This window comes from Dromaius novaehollandiae, chromosome 1 (genome assembly GCF_036370855.1).
Source record: "Dromaius novaehollandiae isolate bDroNov1 chromosome 1, bDroNov1.hap1, whole genome shotgun sequence".
Classification (NCBI taxonomy): Eukaryota; Metazoa; Chordata; class Aves; order Casuariiformes; family Dromaiidae; genus Dromaius; species Dromaius novaehollandiae.
The window spans coordinates 22,166,475-22,180,069 of NC_088098.1; positions in this window are offsets into that span (position 1 = coordinate 22,166,475).

Genomic DNA, 13,595 nt, shown 5'->3' on the forward strand with positions numbered 1-13,595 from the left:
CCCCATATGTCTCAGAGCCACTTCATCCTGCCTGCAGCCCCAAGTTCCCTCACAGGCCGAGAGTTTTCAAGACAAGCTGACGGCTTTTACCCGTTTACTGCTCCAAGGGTGATACTCCAAAACTAAGCAGGGAAAGGAGATCAGCAGAAGCCAAACTGATCACTCTACCTCCTGGATACTCCTGGGGGTCAGCCTTCTGTTTGTCTGCTTTTCCCAGATGTTTGAAGGAGTGAGCTAGCTTTTTCTCCCTTTGTTTTGTGGTTCATTTTCCTGACAGTAGCACGTAATGCACATTTCTTAAGCTGTAAATAGGTTTCTCAATCACAGCTAGAGTGCAATGAACATGACTCCTGTCATCTTTTTAATCAGGTTTCCAACATATCTCTGGGCTTAAATGTCTACTAGCTTACTTGGTCACATTCTGACACTTCAGAAATCAAGGTTGGTCTAATGAGGACTAATTCCCTTGACATTAACTACTCATTTAGGAAAAGGATATGAGTAGATAGAATCAGGCCTCCTCAGTCCCATACTCATGAGAAAGTACTTCAGTACATAATATTCAAAAAACTATAGAAGACAAGTACCTGTAAGATCAGAAATACCTGATGGCTATTTTCTATATAAACTCACAAGTAAATGTACATATTTCAAAATTCTTAGCAGAAAGCTACAACTCTCTTCTGTCTGATATATGGCACAAATTTGAGATTAATTTTCTGTTCGGGATTCCTAAACCTCTTCCTTTCTGTGACTGCTCCCACTGCTCAGGTTCAGAGCTCTCTGGCCTGCTTACCTCACCCTGTTCCTTCTGCTTCTGCTCACTCAGGATTTCTTGCCTGGATGCTACCTACAGCAACCGGCTGCTGCCCTGCTCTGCAGAGAGCGAGGGAGCTCAGGTCCTGCAGGAACCACTCCTATCAAAAACAACCAGCCACAACTGTCAACGAGTGATCGCTGGTGCCTGCAGCCAGAGTCCCAGCTACATCTGCATCATCCGGAATAGACTGTAAGTGTTCAAAGATACTGTGACACTGACAAAAGGAGAGGAAAATCATGAGACTTGCTAAAAATTGCAAGAGACTGGCATTTGAAAAGGTTTAGCCAATATGCCATGCAGGCATGTAATGTGCATCATTCACCATCCCTGGGGTTTTAAGCAACTCAGCTCCTATTCCCACAGTTTTTGTTTAACCCAAGTCTCTGTGTTTGGTCAGTGTGAAAGCTAGGAAACACTGAAGAGTGATTTGGATGGCCTAAGTAGTGACCTGGACAGATAATTGCCAGGAGCTAATCAAAAGGAAAATACTAGGCACAGAAAGTTAGCAGGAATTTATGGCTAGCTGAATATATCCATTATGTGCTAACTTCACTCAGAGATCTAACATGAATCATTCTGCAACTCTGAATAAAGTTAAGTCTATGTATAAGTGCATGTAAGATCAGGACTTGGTATAATAAGAACCATTTTGTGTCAATAATTTCACTATACAGAGGCTGCCAAGGAGAAAATATGTCTAAAAACCTATTGAGAATTGTTCTTTTCTAGAGCAAGATTCAAATTTCAAAGTGTAGAATCCTAATAACCATTTCAGTGATAAATGAGCTCACATGAAAAATAACCTCAAACAGATCATTTCTAAATGAACTGGTCATCAAGTGCTTGCAATCATGTTTATCACCTTGATAGTACAGACCTATATGCAATTTTCATTGTCTATGGTCAACTCTAATTTCTTTTTTATTCTCCAGCATGCCAAAAACTATGCCAAGGGCCATAAATTCCCAGTGACTTCAAATTCAGAATACAAGGTCTATGAACAATAGGCATTAATAGCACTGTAGAATATTCAAGTAAAACATCTAGTAAACTGTACTGGAGAAAGCCTGTCAAGCCACACCCTCTATGATTTTTTGTTTCACCCTGAATTCAATCCAGATTACAATTAGATTTGCATGTGTCTTTAATCCTGCATGTGGTCCCATTATGAGCAGTGAATGGGGAAGACTGGCACAGAGTAACAGAATGAAGAAAATAGGAGTAATACATTTCATTACCCTTCTGCACATTGGAAGATTCAATACAACTACTGAAATTTAAATTAATCCCAGCATGGAAAAAAACAGACTTTATCCTCCTTTCCCATGCATAGAGCCCTGTAGGCCTTAATAACTTTGTAATTTTGTTTTAAAAACACTCCAGAGAAAAAGGATTCATGCCTTAATCCCACTTTGGCTCCACTATCTGTTATTGGTTCACAATGAAGGTAGGCTAGCAGAGAAGACTCTGCAAATCCTTGGGAAGCAAAATAGTTGATGTTAATGGAAGGGGAGTTCTAGGGGAGACTCCCCTTTTGGTTCTGCTTTTTGTTATTGTTTGATTTATTTAATTTTTTTCTATGTAAGTGGAAGCTAATGATCTCAACCACACAAGCAGATGTGTTCATTTATCTGACCAAAGTATGTACACTCAATTTTAGATCTTTACTCTGCAAATTTTTATCAGTTCATTAAGAGTTGCAACATTGTTAGATGTTCTGCCCCAAGAAAGGTGCCCTGAGACCTTCAGTTCCATGGGCAAATCAGGCAGTCTAGTAATTGCCTGCCACTGAAAGGGGAAAGTCTTGTTTGTCCTTTAGCCTCTCCTCCTTACCTCTGCTCCGCCTCTTTCCCTTCCTTGGTACTCCTTCTCCTCTTCCTTTGTGATGGTGCTTCTTAGATCCTTCCCTGAGAAAAAAAACCCAAAAAACTGCAGTTCAGTTGGTTTTCTGCCAGGTTAGTGAGTTGAATCAGCTGGTACAAGCTAAACAGCAGGAGAACATGAGTGAGAACACATGGAAAACCAGGGGGGTGGAACAGGACTTTACATTTTAGCCAGCAGCAAGCTTGATATTCAGATCACCAGATCTGAATCAGATTGTGCTGAACCCACCCCAGCTTCCCTAAAGTTTTAAGTCCAAGCCTACTGAGTTACTTGTTCAGAGGGATACCTTTGTATCCCAACCATGTCCTTTTCCACTATCTTTTGGCAGAATGATGACAATGAAACACAAATACCATTTTTTGTAATAGTTGTTTGCTTCACATGAGAGTTAGGAAAAGCAGCTGAAGACCGAAGTTTTTTGAAAGGCAAATTTGTGTGTCAGGAGGAAGAAATAGATCAGTTAATTCTTTGGTACTTCCTTTTTACAGCTATTCACTGACCTTCTATATAATCTATTTCCACCAACTATTCATTTTACACAGAGATTTATGGATTTTGTACCCAATTTGGTTATTCTGATTTGTTGTTTACTACTGAATATCAGTGAATAATAATCAGTGATAATCAAGAAATGCCCAGACAGGCTGTAAGAGTTTATTTATCTATATTTATCTTCAGGTATGCAGAACAGGAATAAAGTGAAGTATCTATTGACCTCTTACAGAATTTCTGTTACTTTTTTAAAATAAATGTTTTATTTTGTCAGGTACCATGTCTGTACTCTAGCATCTTGCTCATCCCCCTCTTCTTCACACCTCATGGGAGAATGTTTGAACTTCCACTCTCAGGCCTTCTTCTGTTCTTCCTACAAACTTTTTCTAATGTCAACTCTGTCTTCTCTTAAAATCATTCTCTTCTTTTAACACAGTGAATTGTCCCTAGTTTTAGGTGATCCAGGTCCTTCTTATTGGCTTTTCTTTCTCCAGTTACATTCTCTGGGCTTGCTACATGGAAAATATTTTCACAAATAATTTCCTACTTTCTCATGCACTCTTGCTGCAAGCAGAGCTGTTCACTATCTTTTACCTGCTGAAGGGCTCTAAATGTGCTTTATGTGCTCTATAGTAGTATCTTCTTGCAGTTCCTTCTTGCTGCTCATATTCAAGCAAAAGTGTATGGAAATGACCAGTAGGAAGAAACTCAATAATACTATCATCAACTTAGTCCTAGTCACTCAGTGCCTGCTCGAACGTTTGCAGTGGAGGGTATCTGTATGGCTCACCAATTGTTTCATGTACTGGGACATCCTCCTCCCACCAGGCACTTTCGCTCCAACCCCCAGCACCACTTCAGAAAAGCTCCTAGAACTCGGAATGAGACGGGGAGGAGAGGGACAGCAAGTGGTGAGCGTTCCTCTTAGGGGACTACTGTGAAGAGGAAGGAGCAACCACTCAGCCAGGCCTCCAAGATGACAAAAGGACATCATTTATTTCCTAAATAGCTTCCTAAACAGTGGGAATGTGTGGAACTGCTGTAAGCCATAGTCACTGAGGAATGAAGGCAACAAATCTGAAGGAATGGACAAGTCTGTAAGGGCAGCTAGAAGGGGAAAGAAGCATTTACAAACCCTTTTGTTTCTAATGTATCACATTCTGCATTTTCTCTGTTTTTCAAAACAAACATTAACTGTTCCAGTTTCTATTCCAGTAAAACCCAAATACAGAATTGAAATGTCATAATCCTCTGGGTCCTGTCAAAAGGTCTTTCCTTTTCTTTTGTGAAAACTAAACTATTTAATTGCCATGTCCCCTCTTCACTTTAGCTTGGCCTTACCATATAGGTAGTCAAGATTAGTAGAGCATTCACTCTTTTTTCATTCTGTTCTACAATGCAAGTGGACCCAAAGCAGTCCAGAAAATAAGAAAAGCCAAAATAACTGGAAAATTCATAATAGTCATCCCCAGGCATCAACTTTTCATGCAGCTGCCCTCAGGTTCAGAAGCAAGCTTTGTTTCAAAGAAACCAGCTTTTAGAAGTTGAGAGAGAAAGATCAGATTAGACTCCTTGTTCCATAATCACTCCTCACCCAACTCATCCCCTAAATTCCTTCAACCATATTTTCTCCTGTCCCATCACTTCCACCTTTAGCAGAGTGATTGCTTTACAAATACAACTCACAGACTTTTGAATGAATATCACAGTGTCTCTTATGTTCAGCAGTCCTCCGATGTTCTTTGGCAGCAGGGAAACAAATGTTCTTACAAACGGGAAAATATTGTGCAGTGTCACCTATATTGTATGAATATAAAATAAAGATTACAAAAGAGTGCAGTGCTTTCAGGTACTCATAGCTGTCTCTGCATTGTCCTCTAGATGATTTACTGTGCATTATTGCAGATGGGGTGCATGCTACAACTGGCAAACAAGCTCTAAAATTTTGGACCAAGATTTCCAGGTGCCTGTCATTTTGAGGAAGACATTTTGATTATTAAATTTTGGTTAGCATCCCTGCAAATGCTCAGCTTAAACCGCCTCCACTGACTTCAGTAGATGAGCTCATGGGTGGGCACATTTGGGTATTCTGGGCACAAGGGAACAAGAACTTAAACTTTTACTATGAAAAGGCTTCCTTGTACTGATGGGTATTAGGTTAACAGAGCTCTTCTGTTAGCAAAGAAGGGTTCTAAGATAACCACATCACACAGAGGCACATTTACCTGTGCCTCCCAAGATGCCCGTACATCTGCTCAGCCCCATCAAGACTGGCCATTATTTTTCTAATGAGAATGTTTAACAACATATCGCAGAGTTTGTTGCATTATCGTGGGACAGTCAGAACATACAATAAACCAGCATATAATAGCCAGGTTGAAATTTGTCACCTTGGGCACATCATCACATATTGCGCATGTGTGTGAGAAATTATTGTACAAGAAAACAGAGTATGTGGTGATACTAGACATGCTATTTTGTTGTTCTTATGGATAAGCAGAGAAAAATAATGGTGTACTTTTGAATTTATTAATTGGATTATAACTATGCAGTTTCTTTCACGAGTCCAGCTGCTGCAGCATGATTACAGCAGAACAAGATAACAACAATCACTGTAACATAGAAGTTATTTGAGAAAGGAAAGCAGTGGAATAGCCTTAAGTATGTTACATTTATTAAACACTGACTTTTAGCAGACTTTTGACAGACTAGTCCACACAATAATATTTCTGCAAGTAAAGCTGAAAATTAAGTTTAACCATCTTTACAGCTAATGAAAACGAGGCTGCCTGGATAACTATGGAGAAGGCGGCCACACAGAAAGTCTCCAACACAGCCGGCATTACGATGACAGTTCTTTGTGTCGAGCCCCGTACAGAGTCTCTACACTGCCTCTCAGCTCTAGTCTGTGGAACTGCACAGCTTGCTCAAAACATGCCTGACTGCTACTGCAATGGGCCGGGCAGAAGTGGGCCGAAAGCTGAAACTGAGGGAGGGTTGTCATGCTGAACTGCCCTGATAAGGCTGCGAGGAAGTTGACCATCATATTGTCAGTGGGTGATCTCAACAATATTGATTAAATAGGTCGCGTGGAAAACTAGCAGTCCAGACAAGGATCTGTTAAAAAAGCAATGCTTAAGGAAGATATTTCTTAGAGTTGCTAGATCTAAAATGCCTCATTCCCTTTTTCTTCACTTAGTACCTAATTTGATATGTCCAAAGAGACTGGAAAGTGAACAGAAGCATTTTTTTTTTTGTTGTCTGATTACTAAGCTGCTGGGGGTTGTTTCTTTTTTGGTTTGTTTCTTATACTTTTGAATTATAGAGACACCTCTGGACCTCATATGTAGGCTACTAAAATTTTTTTTCTGTAACTAAAGGCAGATATAAATGTTCTTAGAATTTGATTTTGCAAAAAATTAAAATATATCCTTAAAATATCTTATGGAGTACATGACTAAGCTCTTATATTTTTCAATCAATCATTACTTTTTTCAGCCACACTATGATTTGATGTGCTTTTAAAAATGAAGCATATTGAAAGGACTATTTGTTTTGGAAAATAAAATAAAACCAAGTAGTGTCAACACAGAAAATTAATAAATATATACAGGATTTTTTGTTTTAACACAGACTTTTGAAAGAAACTTATAGAGAATAAAATCATGCTATCATAAGCCAGATATGAAATCAGGTCACAGTTTTATGATGTGCTGATGTAATTATGAACAATACATTTAGATGATTCCATCCTTCCTGAAAGTGTATATTACTGCTTAAGATTTAAAGACTATGAATAAGGAAAATTGGGAATCCTTAAACCTTTCCCTTAAAATGCTTTTCAGCTTCCATAAAAAGACATTCCCAATACATTCCTTTCACCCTCTTAACAGAAATCTTAAAGTAAATAGCAGTAAGTGAATATTTGGAAAGCACTTTCACGATGAAAAGTACTTTAGAGTTGGTAAATCTTGAACACTGATGGAGATAGTCACAGAAACACCTTAAAGTTGGGGGTTTTTTTCTTTTTTTTCTTTTTTTGAGAAACATCTTTAGTCTCCCTGTCCTGGGCTAAAACTTTGCTGAAATGTTTTCCCAGTGCATATTTTACATTACATTAGTGTCTTTTTACAAGAACAAACAAGAGTGTTATAGAAGAGGTGGAGCTAAACTGCACTGATAAGAGTGACTCTCTCAAAGGTAATCATTACTTCTGAATTCAGCAAAAATGTGTCCTAAGTCAGATTCTAAGAAAATTTCTACTGTGGATTATATTGATTATCACATGAAGAAAGAGAGGCTTAACATAATTTTAAATCTTTTTTTTTTTAAGTCATTTTAAAATTACTCACAGCTTAGCTTCTGTTTCATCCTCATGTCCCTTCATTCCAAGTGTCTTAGAACCAGGAAGGAATTGGAATTAGGCTATCAGGAAGATCCCTGTGAAACGTATGCAATACCCTCCTAAATTAAAATGAAGGGTTGGCCAACAATGCGGGCTGTAAAAAATATTTCATTTTCTAGACCTGACTAACTAAGGAACATGTTTTCATTGACAGTTCATTCAACTATTGACTAAGTAATCCATCTAGAATGTGCTTTCTTTAAAAGCCATAGATCAATTTAGCCCCAAAGTAACACAGCAGAGAAATGAAACACATTTTTAAATAATTTAAGTCAAGAATACCATATCCAAATAAATCCATCACAGCAGAAACATTCCAACTTGTCACCTTTTCCACCAAACAACTGAACATGTGATTAAAACAAATTTTAAATAGGATGAGCACTTATCTTACACAACGATGTAATTCTAGCTTCACCAGAATAAAAGCAAACAGCTGTAAAAGACCATCACCTTATCCTGAGACAGGAAAAATTATTCCTGTACTTCTGACAAGAAAAGTTTCCATAGTTCTCTAGGATTTCCCTGATTGACATTTTCCATTTAACTACACTCACACTTGCAAAGTTTTTCCAAATGTCTATCCCACACCTCTTTTACTGAAAGGAAATAGTAAAACTTGCTTTGAATAAAATTAGTTTTATATTGCTCCTCTATTTCTGTTTCACTCATTCTCATGTATGCAAATACACTATTCCTTATTCTTCTGTGACACCCTAATCAGGAAACTCAAATTAACTGTTAACCTAATTATTTCAGCAGCATAGTTAGGATTCCCTCCAATTCTGTTTTTCAGGAAAATTTTCAGGAAAAATACACAACATTTTAGCTGAACTACTGAATTTACTGCCTTTAATTTAAAAATCCCGCCATTGTACTCTCAAAAGTCAATAGAAATATTCTTAATTGGCAGTAGCCAGTATCATAAACGTGGGCATACACATTTTATTCAATATAGATGATATTAATGAACAGTTTTTAAAAAGGAACAGAACAGTCACAACACTCAGTTTTCATAGTATGAGGCATAAATGAGTATTAGGGCTTAACAAATATTAAAACAGCTGTGGATCCTAACATTGTTCTCATTTTCTGTTGTAATACATTAGGTAGATTTCTTGTACAAAAAGGAGGCAAATATTTCTCAAAACTAGTTTTAATATGCCAAATTTTGTCAATACCTTAAGGAAAAGATTTTTTTTTCAATAAACTAAGGAAATACAGTTAACAAATGGTTGAAGTCATGTTTATAATAAAGAGTTTAAATCAAGCATGAAATGATATTGGAAAAATATTGGTTATTCTGAAATATGAGATGTGATGTATGCAAACATAACTTACATTACATGTAAATAGTCATGCAACTTGCTGATAACTTTTATACCTTCAAACAGCTCCTAAATATGAGAGGTACCTAGAGCAAAAAGCTGCAGCTGTCTTTATAGAACATTATACCAGAGTATAAACAAGGTGTGGATTTGAAAGTGCTAGAGGAATACCATCAGAATTCAGTATAAACGTACTGAAAATTCAGTTTTTTTTCTTTTATTATATTATTCTCAAAGCATTTTAGGCAATCCTGGAAGGAGTCACAAAACTGCAGAGACAGTGTTAATATAGGGTGCCCTAACTTGAGTTGTTCAAGTATACCACTAAAAGTCTGTAAAAAGACACACCTTTGTCCCTCTTGCAATTCTGCTTCTCAGAGGTTCTCAGTGTCACTGCAAACCTGTCTGAACTCTCTGCTTGTCAAGTTTAAGGCCACTTGGGTCCTACTTCTGTCACTTGCCATAGGTATTGAAAAAAAAAGCTCATGGTCTGGTCCTTCCAGCAGGATGAGGTGGGAGATGGAAAAAACAGCCAAGAAAAACCGATTCACAGTGGAAAGTACCTCCTAAGTGAGGAGGAACAGAAAAGGGAAAATAAACGTCAAATTTCCAGCAGTTGAACAACATTTTACAAAGTTCAATAAAGAATGCAAATTATTCTATGCTATTCAGAGAGACAACCTAGCAGGATTTTCACTGCACAAAGCTGGGAGTGAAAGATACATTTCCTCTTTCATTTCAGACCTAGAATAAAACCTACAGCTGAAGCAAAAATGCTGCTTCTTAACAATACGAAAAGACAATACAGTTTATATGGTGTAGACCACTTTTTCTTCTCATACAGTGCCTAGCACATTGGTTCACAGTTTGTGGCGCTACAAATACCTCCTAATCCTAATCCTAAACACTTGAACTGTTGGGCTTTAGGTCAGCCAAAACTAAAAACAGCCGTACTGGATAATACCAAAGGCTCACGTAGTGTCTTGTATCCAGCAACATTCATTGATGTATGCTGAAAGACTGTAAGAACATTATGGGCATACAGGGATAGTTCCTGGTTACATACTCTCTTAATTCTAGTGGTGTGTCCTTCATGATTTTCACAGTGTTAAAACCTAAGTGCATCATCAACTTACACAGCACAAAACTTTTCTGTTTTATTCTTTATTTCCTAAGTCATTCTTAGCACCCTGTCTTGCCTGTTGCTGAGCAATGAGCTGATGTTTTCACAGAATTATCCAGAATAACTCCAAAATCACTTTTTTTATGTCACTATTTACCCTCTTTCATAGATCTTTTACAAATCTGTTGAGTAGCACAGACTCCTGCTGGACTTACCTTGTTGAAAATACTGGTAGTTTATTCCTATACTCTTTATTATTCTATTCTGCAACGTTAAGGGACCTCCACTCTTCTCCCAGCACATCATTGTTTCTTAAAGAAACTTTAATGAGGGACACTGTCTAAAACCCTTTAAAAATCTATGCAAACGATAGCCTGGCCTTCTTTGTCTGTGCAAGAACCCTGCTACATAGGAGGAAAGGATGCTTTGGCAATATGTATCTACACATGCATTCGCTAATTCTACTATCAGTTTTTCTCAATGTATAGACAAATCAAAATTAATAGTCTGTAGATGCAACTTGAAGTTTTTTTTAAAAAAATGGCATTGTATTTATCACTTTCCATTCTTCTAGTAGGAGGCATTTTTCAAGACATAATACTAGCTCAAACGTTCCATACTTGAGTTCCTCCAGAACTCATGGGCAAGTCTGGCCCTGCCAATTTGTTCTAAAACCATTTCTATAGATGTCGCACTTTGAGACCAAGCTTCGCACATCCTGCACAAAAGGCTCTTGTATCTCCGTCAGTCTTGTAAATTTTGAGTGGTTTCTACATTTTAATCATCTGCTGACCCTAAACCCTCTTACACAGGCTTCCTGTTAAAAAAAAAAAAAAAAGCATATACAGGCTCTACTGTTCTATATACTTGACTTACTTTATTATGTTTTTTCAAATTTGTTCAGATTTGTTGTTTTCAATTTTCTTAATTTACACCCAAAGTGCTTACATACTAATAAGGACAAAGGTAAGTTTTGCCTTTGCGAGTTCCCTAAACAGCCACCACATGAAAAACATTACTGTCATTATTGTCTGATAGGACACTGAGTCAGTATTCACACTGATAATTTTTTTCTTTTCCTTTTGTATTTACCTGTCTTTGCATCTTAGGAACTGTCACCACCACTGTGATGGCGTTTGCTATAAAGCCTTAATTCTGTATTTTCCTAAAAGACTTGAAAATTCGATCCAAGGAGGAATCTAGATTACCTGCCACTTCAGTTCATAGTATGGCACCAGTCTACCAGCAGAACAAGGCGTTTGTTATCTTTATTGTCTCCATAGCCTGACTTAAAACCAAATACTCTAGCCCTCAGTGTTTTTTTTAGATTCTGGTATCTCCATAGAAACACATAAACAGTTTTAATAGAATCTTATTTATGTTGTTCTTTACCAACTTCTATTTTTTTTACTGAAGAGGATTTATCATCTGTAATCGTCTTCCTTCTTATACATCTACTTTTCCCCAGTTTCTAGATTAAAAATGTATATATATTTTTTTAAACAAATGTTGTAGGTGACAGCAGACTGGTTTCATTTTCATTTAGATAAAGCCTGAGCTTTCTGTACATGCTCCTATTACTAATGAGCCTAACTCTTTCTATTTCCCCTGATACCATTTTTACAGCCAGGCAGTAAACCACTATCTCTGTCTCTCTCTTCCTCTGCATGGGTTTGGGAACATTTCAAAGAAAGCTACCATGAGAGTCCTGGTCTTTAAATCTCAAGCTTGACAGCCCAGAGAGAATGTCAAGCAAGTGATGGGAATGCTGAAGTAAAATCTTTATTCAAAATGGAAAGTGTGTTTTTTTAGTGGGGGAAGGAAGGAAGAAGGAGAAAAATGGAGTTACAATCTTATTTCTGTTCAATGCCACTGCATGAAAGAACCATACAAAAACAATAAAGAGGAAACTGTCTGAAAGGAAATCCACAAACTATGCCCAAAATAAACAGGGCGGGGGGGGGGGGGGTGGAGGAGAAAACACAGAAAAATCTTTCCATTACATTCATTAATCAGAGATAGTAAGTTTAACAGACTGCAATTTAAATCAGTTTTCTGATCCTGTACTACAACATGTACAGCTCACAGCTATCAGGCCTCAAGGATCCAAATGTTTTAGGGGCCTCCTTAAGAGGCTTTCTAATGTTATCATCCCTCTTAATGCTAGAAATTTCATCACAGGATGAACTATTTCTCCCTTTCTTTTTTCCTGAATCATGTTTCCCCCCCTCCCCAGGAAAAATCATAGGCCAGGAAGGAATTGTGGCGGACAGATGAATGAATTTTTTGCCTTAAACATTTCCTGGTGCATGGGGTGCAGGCAGGCCACAACCCCAAACAAGCCATCTGTCCCTGGCGGAAACAGGACTGGGCTGCTGCGACCTCCCCGAGATGGTCTCCCTGCGACCACCCGGAACACACCAAGCCTGCACTGAACGAGACCACAATTGGGCAGAGACTTTGGGATCTGGACTGTAAATTATTGTCCGTTTTTAGCACAACTTCTATAAAACCTGCTTGGCATGAGTGGCTAAATTTGCTGAAGCCTTAGGCCGCACTCCCTAGTTCAGTGAGAAAGGGCCCAGAGCTGCTGCAGGCGGGAATGATAAGGGAGTTATCAGCAATTTGCATTCCTGTGCACTGCTGAAACAGTGCTAATTGCTGGAGTTATCACCTTCTTTGTCAGGACCTTGAGAGCTAATGGCTGGACCCAAGAATGGAGACACACCTGTCAGCAGAAACGTCAACAGTAAACGGCCTACCTAGGGACAGTGATGAGACCCAATAAGGAGCAGGAGACCCCAGACCCAAATATTATTATTGGTCTGAACTACCACATGAGGGGTGGGAAAACTTAATTTGAAAAAGCTATAATTGCCGAGGGATTTCTTTGTTTGGCCCCCCCCTCGCTCCCTCTCTCGGCCCTCGTCCCTCGCTTCACGTCCCTCGTCGGAGGCACCCAGCTTGAGCTGTGATTCGAACGGAGTCAGCGGAACATCATCAGCCTCGGAGCGGTGGTAGCTAGCTTCCTCTCTCCTTTTCCAACTTTCTCTATCTTTTCCCCTTACCCTTGTTCTGTTCCCCTCTTCCCTTCGCCTCCCCTTCGCTTTTCCCCCACCTTTTCTCTCCACTTCATGGAAAATAAAGTTAAAAGGTTGTACGATATTTGACCAGATTTAGCATCTTAATCTCGTCCTTGGGATCGTAACGAAACCCTCCCGATATTGGGTCGGGACAGGAATATATCGGCTTCAAGACAAGTTTACCATGGTTTTCATCTCACTTTCCTATTTCTACCCATGCCACTCATCCTAAAAGCCACAGGCAGGATCTCCTTCCTATCACTTGCCATGGGTTAGGGATTTTTTTAACCACATGGAAAACAGAACTTTTGTGTCCATTTAAGTAAGTATCGCTGATTGTCTGAAGTCAAAGACCTCAAAGCAAATGATGTTTCAACATTTTCCTATCTATGCATTTGTTATCCACCCATCAAGAAAAATGTCCTCCTGTAAAAGATCAAAAGATCTATGAATGTATAGG